A 9,699-nucleotide genomic window follows, 5' to 3' on the forward strand; every position below is an offset into this window, starting at 1 on the left:
TAATTCAAATAATTTTCAGCTTATACTGGTAAAGGACATCTGGATTTGTGCACACATTGTGTTGTCCTTTCGAGAACAAAAACTCAACCCTAAATGTAACCAAAAACAATTAGAAATGTTTAAACGTCTTGCTCATATCAGTTCAAACACAGCTTTTCTTTTTTATTGAGTTTAAACAGTTATTCAGCCTGAAATGTCTTCGAATCTTACACAAAAATTGCAAGCCAACGAGGAAAGTGAAAGTGTTAAAAAAGAAAACCAGAAAATGAGCAAAAATATTGCACTTCACAGCTTCGTTCGGCCAGAAACAAAAAATATTGAGCTTCCCAGTTGGTTGATTTTGTATTTCTGCATCTTCCATCTGAAACACAAACATCCTTCCTCTTGAATTTGACTTTTTATTCCTGACTTTCTGCTGAACTGAAAAATGTTTTTCTTACTCGGTTCTACTTCTGACACCTGTTTTTTGGGGAATGAATGTACAGCTCTATGGCAGCCTGAATGGAAAGGTGCTGAAAATTGTCCTCCTGGCGTGTCGGGAGAAGCCAGAAAATTAAAATAACGCATTTTGGAGACGTGTCCTCTGTAGGTGCATGGGGTGCATGCCCCCCCGAAATAATCATGTGCTAAGGCCAGGCACCAAGTGTCCAGCCCTGCCACAGGTCTGCCGCAGGTCTGCTGTCCCCACCAGCCTCTCAATCATCCTCTCCCTTTTCGTCCCAGGTAATGGGATCTACCCACGGCACTGTTGGGAGGTTTAAGTGGGTGATCTTCATAAAGTGCTCCGGGGTCTTTTGCAGAAGAGAAATAATAATAAAATAAAATAAAATAAAATAAAATAAAATAAAATAAAATAAAATAAAATAAAATAAAATAAAATAAAATAAAATAAAATAAAATAAAATAAAATAAAATAAAATAAAATAAAAAGACAATCAGAGCAAAAAAATAATAATAATTAAAAAAAGAAGACAACCAAATGGTTGCTCCCACCTAGCCAGGGAGTTACCGCAGATGGCACGGGGTCGGACGTCTCTCTTGGAGGTGTCCTTGGGGAGCCATCCCTTGGCGAGCCCATCCCGTGCAGAGCAAGATGACACAAGTCCAGGCTCCCCCCTGCTCCCCCCAGCATTTTTTTGTCCCCCCCCCAGGACTCAGGTGGTGCCCAGGAGCCCCCTCTGGCACTTCCAGCCCCATGGTGCAGCATCGGCAATGCTGGAGACCACAGGAGGAACCATAATCCGTGCCCGCTGCCTCCAGGCACATTGCCCTGTGGGTATTACAGTTCTATTAATTAAACACCAAATTAATGATCTAAGAATAATTAATGATCTAAAAATGATGGCTAATTGGGTATAAGTCTGCCAATATAACGTTTCTCCCACGGGGTGCTGCGCTAGGGCTCTGCCCCGTGAGAACCTCATTTATGACAAACACCCTATGACGTTGTGCTGCATTTTGGGGCATTTTCTCCCTTTTTCCTCAGGATGAGCCCCCTGGGGTGAAACACCCACCGTGTCCGGGCTCTCCCAGCCCTACCTGAGCCCAAACACCGTGCCAAGGGGTCAGCGGCTCTGAGCAACACCAATGCACCGTCAGCGTCAGCGCCAGCAACGCTTCTCTCCGTGCAAATCCCAAAAGGGGGGCAGCGGGGAAGCAGGCAGGCTCTTCCCAAATGGAAGCTGGAAGCTTTATTTGCACGGCCTTAGGAATCTCGGCAGCATAGTCCGAATTCCTGCTGGGCTGGGCTAAGCTGGGGAAATTTGCGCTGTTCCTTGCCTGGGGAGCGGCAGTGCAAGGGGCTGCCCCGAGCGGTTTTTTGTTTTTTTTTGTAGGATATCTCTGGGAAGCTGGGCCCGTGGTTTTGTAGGAAGAAAATGCCCATGTCGCTGCCTCAGCTCCAGAAATGGGGGTGTAAACCGCATGGAAATTCAGCGTTAACCCCAAGGGGGCCCGGCAGCAGGTTGGAGAATAAAGGCTAATTATTTACGAGCTCTGCTGATGCCGACCCCACTACCGGAGCCGAGTCCTCCCCACCTGCAGTTATAGGGACACCCCTCAGCCTGGGGGGGATTGGGGTTCCCGATCCTACAGGGGCTTTGGGACCTCCTTCCCCTCCCAAACCTGGGGCTGAGGGAGGCTCTGCTGTGTCCCGGCCCCATGGGGAACGGGGTTGGGACAGGTCGGGGTGAACTGGGGAGGGTTCCCAAGCCAGAGGCTGGGTTTTCCTTGGGGAAAAAATATAGATGCTTTCATGATTAAAAATATATATATATATATATTAAAATCCTATTTTACAATCCTATTTATTCTAAAGTCCTATTTATTTTAAAACCCTATTTATTTTAAAACCCTATTTTAAAATGATCCCCATTTTAGTGTGGGTGTTTCTTTTTTAATGTGAGTTGTTTTTTTTTTTTTTAGTGTTTTCTTGTTTGTTTGTTCCTTTTGGTGGGTTTATTTTTTTATTATTGTTATTATTTTTTTCCCCTGCAATCCAGCCTCCAGCATCACCACCCACCCCACCAGAGCCTGCGTCCCCGTCCAACACCCCCTTGCCCTTGAGCTTCAAGCATCAACTGCATGAAAACCCAAAATGCGGGATCGGGACTGGGACTGGGACCAGGACCAGGACCAGGACCAGGACCAGGACCAGGACCAGGACCAGGACCAGGACCGGGGCCGTGCCCGGGGCCGTGGCGGCGTCGGGGCTGCCAGGGGCGCTGACCCCAGCGCCGGGGAGTCTGGAGCGGAGCCGTCCCCACCGCCCCCCCCGGCGCCCCCCGCCGTCAGCCCACACCTCATCAATAGGGGCTGACAGCACGGCCCCCAGCACGGCCCCGGCGGGGGGGTAGGGGTAGGGTTGGGGGTTTAGGGTTAGGGTTGGGGGTTTAGGGAGTTGGGGTTGGGGTTAGGGGTAGGGTTGGGGATTAGGGTTAGGGGTGGGGTTGGGGCTTTAGGGCTGGGGTTAGGGTTAGGGTTGGGGGTTAGGGTTGGGGGTAGGGTTGGGGTTTAGAGTTAGGGTTAGGGTTGGGGATTAGGGTTAGGGGTAGGGTTGGGGCTGGGGGTTTAGGGATTAGGGGTAGAGGTAGGGTTGGGGGGTTTAGGGTTAGGGTTGGGGTTGGGGCTAGGGTTAGGGTTGGGGGTTTAGGGTTAGGGTTGGGGTTAGGAGTTAAGGTTAGGGTTGGCAGTTTAGGGTTAGGATTAGGTTTGCTGGTTTAGGTTTAGGGTTAGGTTTGGTGGTTTAGGGTTAGGATTAGGTTTTGTGGTTTAGGTTTAGGGATAGGTTTGGTGGTTTAGGGGTAGGGTTGGGTTTGGGGTTGGGGTTACGGTTAGGGGTAGGGTTGGGGGCTTAGGGTTGGGGTTAGGGTTAGGTCCCTGCAGACCTGCGGGGGCAGGGAGGGGTGTGCAGGTGTGGGCACACAGGAGGGGGACGCGTGGGTGGGGATGTAGGGGCAGATGTGTGGCTGTGTCAGGAAGGGGGCACGGACAGGCACAGGGACACCGAAATGTTGGGAATGTCCCATGGAGAAAGGGTCAGGTGGCTCTGTGGTGTGGGGGTGTGGGGGTGTGGGGGTGTATGGATAAATGGATGTATGGGGAAATGGATATATGGATAAGTGGGTATACGGAAAAGCTGGTATATGGATAAGTGGATATATGGCTATAGGGATGAATGGCTGTATGGGTATATAGATAAATGGATACGTGGATGTATGGATAAATGGATGCATGGATATTTGGGGATATGGAAAAATGGATGTATGGATATATGGGTGTACAAATAAATGGATATAAACCTATATGGAAAAATGGATAAACGGGTAAATGAGTATATGGGCATACGGGTGTATGGATAAATGGGTGTATGGATAAATGCTTATACAGATAAATGGGTATATAGATAAATGGATGTATGGATATATGGATAAATGGGTGTATGGATAAATGGATATATGGATATATAGCTATAGGGATAAATGGATGTATGGGTATATGGATAAATGGGTGTATGGGCATATGGCTAAAAGGATATGGGGATAAATGGATATATGGGTATATGGATATGTGGATAAATGGGTAAATGAGTAAAAATGTAAATGAGTCGATGGCTAGAAGGTCGCGTAACGTATGTCTATATGGCTAGGTACCTATGGGGCTAAATGTGCAGACGAGTAGAAGGATGGCCGTACAATATATGGCTGTACGTCTATATGGCTGTATGGCTGTATGGCTGTACGTCTGTATGGCTGTATGGCTGTACGTCTGTATGGCTGTGTGTCTGTATGTCTGTATGGCTCGGTGCTATGGGGCCGAGGGTGCTATGGTGTCGGGGCCGTGGCTGCGTGCGGCTGGGGCAGAGCAGGCGGGGGGCAGCGCCGGGACCCCCCCGGGCAGGGGTTTGGCGGCCGCCGCCGCGCCCCCGGCGCGCTCCCGTTCACCCCGGGCGCGCTCCCGCGGGTTCCCACGGTCACGGCGCCGCAGCGGGAGCGCGCAGGCGTTTGGCGAGGGAAACGAGACGGAATGAAGCGAAACGGGGCAAAGCGAAATGGGGCGAAGTGGAACGAAACGAAGGGAAATAAAGGGAAATAAAGGGAAACGAAATGAAGTAAAACGGAATAAAGTAAAACAGAATGAAATGAAATGAAATGAAAGTAAAATAAAGTAAAAAAATAAAGTGAAATGAAATGAAATGAAATAAAATGAAACGAAATGAAACAAAATGAAAAGAAATGAAATAAAATAATAAAATAAAATAATAAAATAAAATAAAATAAATAAAATAAAATAAAATAAAATAAAATAAAATAAAATAAAATAAAATAATAATTTTGAGGGGGAGCGGAGCAGGGCCGCCCAGCTCTGCCCCCTTCCTGCCCACACACCACCGTGTTTTGTTTTTTTTTGGGGGGGGGGGTTGTCCCCAAATATTCACCAGGACGGGGCCCGGGGGAGAGGAGAAGGATCCAGCCCTACCGCGGCAGCGGGGTTTGGTGCTGGTTTGGGGTTTGTGACGGTTTGGGGGGGGGGGGGAGAAATTGGGATGGGGGGGGCTCAGCTGCACCCCCCGCCTCCCCCCCCCCCCCCGAAGGCGCTGGGCAGGGGGCGGGGGGAGGCGGCGGCGGTGCGGCCCCGAGACGTCTCCGGGGCGCTCCCGGCTCCTCCCGGCACGGCCCCGACCGGCCCCAAGCACGGCCGCAGATCCCAGCCCTACAGCCGCTGCTCCCGGCCCTACAGCCGCAGATCCCGGCCCTAGAGCCGAAGGTCCCGGCCCTATAACCACAGCTCCTCAGCCCCTGTAGCCGCAGCTCCGTAAACCCTATAGCCGAATCTCCCCAGCCCTATAACCGCAGATCCCAGCCCTACAGCCTCATCTCCCCAGCCCTATAGCCGCAGCACCAAAACCCCTATACCCACAGCACCGAAACCCCTATACCCACAGCTCTCCGACCCTATATCCGCAGCTCTCCAGCCCTATACACGCACCTCCCCAGCCCTATAGCCTCATCTTCCCAACCCCTATACCCTCAGCTCCCCAGCCCTATAACCGCATCTCCCCAACCCCTACAACCGCAGCTCCCCGGCCCTACAAGCCCCGCTCCGTGCCGCCCGCGGCTGCCCCCGTACCATTTGGGGCGGCCCCCCCGAGCCACCCGATCCCGGCCCCCCCGACCCCCCCCCGGCTCGCAGCCAGAATAAAAAAAATCCCAAACCCCGGCCCCCTGCGCGCTCGGCGCCGCGTGTACCCGGTTCTCCCTCCCCCTGTGCTAAAACGACTTTTCTTCCTGCCTCGCGTCTCCCCCAACCATTTCGTGTGCGTGATTTAAGGAAATAATAATAATAATAAAAAAAAAATCAATTCCCGGCACAGATTTTTAAAACCTTAAATCCCTCCCCAAACCCGTCCTCCCAGCCCCGACCCCAAAACCCTGACGCCGTTCCCGGCTGCAGCCACCGAGAGCCGCAGCCGCGGGGACCCAGCTGCATCCCGACCTCTGCTTTTATTTTTTTTTATTTTTTTTTTCGTTTTCTTATCAAAAAAAGGTTAAAAAAGGAACGGGTCCGTCCCCTCCCCGTATATCCATCCCGCCGGGGCTGAGCTCAGCGCTTTTGGGGCGAAGCCAAGGCAGGTCCCTAAAATCCCCTCTGCTCCCGGCGGGGCTGCTGCGGAGGCTTTAAGCGCTTTTAATCGAAATTCTTCCCCCTCTTATTATTATTATTTGAAATAAAGGGATGAGATTCCGTAAAAAATCAACGAAGTTTCCAAAACAAAAAACCAAAAAACTCTTCTCCGGGGAAAATCCGGTGGGTTTTGCAGGGAGATGCGCGTCCGTTGGGATGGCGGCACATCTGGATCCGCAGCTGCTGGGGGGAAAAAAAAAAAGTAAAAATAAAAATAAAAGGGATTTAACTCTGCCGCCTTCCCCTGCCCGACGCCATGCCCCTATTTAAGTCCATTCCCCTATTGATGTCCGCGAGCACATCGCGCTGGGTATTTAGGAAGGGGTGAATTTCCGTCTTTATACCCTATACACCAATATACCCTGTATATTCCTATACATTAACACGTTTTAAGTCCCGTCCACACGCAATATTTGCATTTCGATGTACAAACCGGCAGCAGAAATCATTTTATTTAAATGTCCCTAACCCTATACCCGCAGCAGGGATAACAACCCCCGGGTTAGGACCGCGGTCCTAAAAGAAATCCGTGCCATCGCCCCGTGTCTCTGCGCCCGCACCGACATTTCTATAGGTGCCCGCACCTATAGCCCTGCTGCCCGGCTCCGGCCGCCCGGCCCCGACGCCCCACACCCGGCCCTAATACAGCCCCCGTTTTGGGGCAGCCCCCGTGCCCCCCCTCCCCGGGGGGGAATAAGGGGCTCAATGGGACCGGGGGGCTCGCGCCGCTCCCATAAATTGCTTTTTTTCACCTTTTTTTTTTCCACTATTGAAACGTAAAGAGGAGAAATCTTTCAGCTGGAGATTTGTAATTTTCTAGGGGATTTCACTTTTCCAGCCCCAAAATCCGCTGCCAGCCTCCCCCTCCCCCCCCTCACCTCCCTCTGGGTCAGACCCCAAAATTTGGGGGTACCTCGGAGCCCCCCCCCCCGAGGTGCCCATCAGCCCACTGCAAACCCAGGGCTCTGGCGTGTGGTTATCAGGGGCAATTAATGGCCATGGTGGATTTTTTTCAGGATTTATAGGGGGTGTGAGCATCATTCCGGGGGGGCAGAGCCCCCCCAGACCCTCCTCGGTTCGGCGGGACCCCAAATTGCGGCCGGCTGGGCTGGCCCCGCATCACACCAGGAACCTTTAGACCCTGCAGCAGCGCACGGGGGGGGGGGTGGGGGGGGTCTAGATTTGGGGAGGGGGGGTCTATTTTGGCGGGGGCACCCCTAAATATGCTGGGGTGGGAGGCAGGGTGGCTGCGACCGCTTCGCTCTGCTCGGAGCATGAAGGATTTGGGGGCAGGAGCTCGGAGAAATCCCCCCTGCTCCTCAAATGTCCCCAAGGAATGGGGTCGCCGGTAATGGGGTCGGGGTGCTGGGTGCCCCCCCCAGTCCCCAGCAAGCCCCCCCTCCTCGCTAGGGGCCACGGGTGTCCCTCCAGGTGCGTGGGGAGGCGCGGAGCAGGGCTGGACTTTGCCTGCAGCGTGGGGCCGGCCGTGTGGGCATGCCCCGGGGGCTTCATTTTAGGATTTTATTCCGTTTTCATTTATTTTTTTTTTAATTTATATTTTTGGCACGGCAACGAAACCTGGCGCCTGGCTGATGGTGCAACAGATACGGACCCCCCCCCCTCCTCCAGCCCCCCCCCCCTTTTTTTTTTTTTTTCCTGTACCACCACCTCTTTTCCTCCCATCGCCGCCCACTTCCACGTGACGTGGGCAAACCAGTCAGCGGGTGGGACTGGGGAGACTGGCCACAGTGGGGAGAAATTGTTTGGGGTGCTGGTTGGGGGGGGGGTTGAGGGGGGAGCGCACAACCAGAACCCCGCTGCCCCCTCCGCAACCCCATTCCCCAGCGGAGCAGGACCAGGAGCCAGGCACCCCGTAGCCCCCCCCGCCATCCCCGCAGCGACGGGTCCCTGCCCCACGGACCCCCACCCCAAAAGGCCCCCGAAAGGCCCCCCCGCCGCCCCCTGCCCCCAGCACCGAGGTGGGTAGCGCTTTCTGTCCCCCGCTCCTGGCTGCTGGCGAGCCCCTTCCCTCCAGGCCTCTCCCCGCGAGCTTCCTCCTATTGTTTCCCCGGGGCTTGAAAACGGGCTCAGATTCGCTTTGGGGTCGATTTGCCTGTGATTTTGGGAATTATTCCCATCGTGGTTATTATTGCCCACGGGAGGGGAATTTGCTCTTCTTCCCCTCCCCTGCCTCCGATCCCCGCTCCCTTTCGGAGCCCGCAGTGGGAAGGCTCCGTCCTAGGCCGGTTACGGGCGCACTCACAGCGGCCCCTCCGTCCCCTGGGTTTAGGGGAAAAGCAAATCCACCCCAAAACCCCCCTTTTTTCTTTTTTTTTTCCCACCCCGCTGCCATCCTTACCCGCTCCCAACGCGCCACGGGGCTCTGCCTCCGGCTTCTCCCCCTTCCCTCGGCTCCCGCTGTCCTGCCGGGTATCAGCCCTTATCTCCCGGTTATCTCTGCTGCTGCTAAATTCAGCCCGGCCGAGGGGTTCAGCCTGGGGAATCTGCTGCTTAAACCTAAATCAGTCCCAAGAGTGAGTTCTCCGGCCAAAATCCATCCCCCCCCCCACTCCCGTGGCCGGCCCTGGCCTGGGTGCGAGGCGGTTTTCGAGGATCCCTCCATGATCTGCGGAGAAATCGGCGATAGGGGATTCCATTCCCCCCTTCCCTTCCTGCTTTTTTTGGGGTTTCGCCTCTGCAAAACCCACAAAAGGAGCTGTGCGCCCCACAGCGTGCCCCCAAATCCCAACCTTCTGCCCCACAACCCAAGAGGCCCAAAGCAGGACCCGGAGCTCAGCCGGGGGAGAAGCCCCCGAAGCGCCCACCCTGGGAAACGCCGACCCCAAAAGCCCGGCCCCGGGGGGTCCCCCCAGCGCCCCCCACTCGTGAAAAGAGCCCGGGGGGTGCATTAAAAACCCACGGAGGGGGAGGTCGGTGCCGCTTCTGCTTCGCGGGGGTCTTGCTCCCAGCCCCTCCAGCACCCTCAGAGCGGGGAAATTGCGGGGAAATTAAGCGGGGAGCTTAAACCCCCCCCCTTGGGGACCCCCCCGCGGGGTGCGCAGGACGCGGACACGCGTGGGGCGTGCCGCTGGGATCCCAAACCGCCCTCCTTTCCCCCCCCGCCCTTTCCCCTTTCCCAATTTAATTGGTGCCCCCCGAACCCCCCAAAACCCCTTCCCTTACCCCCCCCAAACCCTCCCAGCTGGTTCCCCCCCCCCGGGGACCATCAGCGGCGGATCGCACCGCCCGTACCTGCGGGACAAAGGTTTTTTTTTTTTGCCCCCGGCTTTTCTCTGTCTCTCACCTTCCCGACCGCTCCCACACCCCCCCCCCCGGGGCTCCGGGGCTCCTTCTCCATCCCCCCCCCCAAGCTTTAGGCCCTGCTCTAACCTCCTTATCTCCCCCCCCCCCCCCCCACCCCGCCCCGAGGGGGGCTCCCGCATCCCCAGCCGCATCTCCCGGGGCTCTGTTGGCCGGGCCGGGGGGGGGGGGGGGGTTGGGGGGGGTTGGACGGGG

At 54.9% G+C, this 9,699-nt stretch overlaps 1 long non-coding RNA gene across 1 annotated transcript; it reads right to left on the reverse strand.

The window, feature by feature from the left end:
* Positions 1-3,010: 3,010 nt before the first annotated feature.
* On the reverse strand, positions 3,011-9,550 carry LOC310897298. Its single transcript, XR_014582204.1, has 3 exons — positions 9,436-9,550; positions 8,543-8,700; positions 3,011-6,366 (listed from the first exon to the last, which is right to left on the reverse strand). It is a non-coding gene; the product is annotated as an uncharacterized lncRNA (long non-coding RNA).
* Positions 9,551-9,699: the final 149 nt, after the last annotated feature.

The sequence above is a fragment of the Anser anser genome (assembly GCF_964211835.1).
Source record: "Anser anser genome assembly, chromosome: 3".
Lineage (NCBI taxonomy): Eukaryota > Metazoa > Chordata > Aves > Anseriformes > Anatidae > Anser > Anser anser.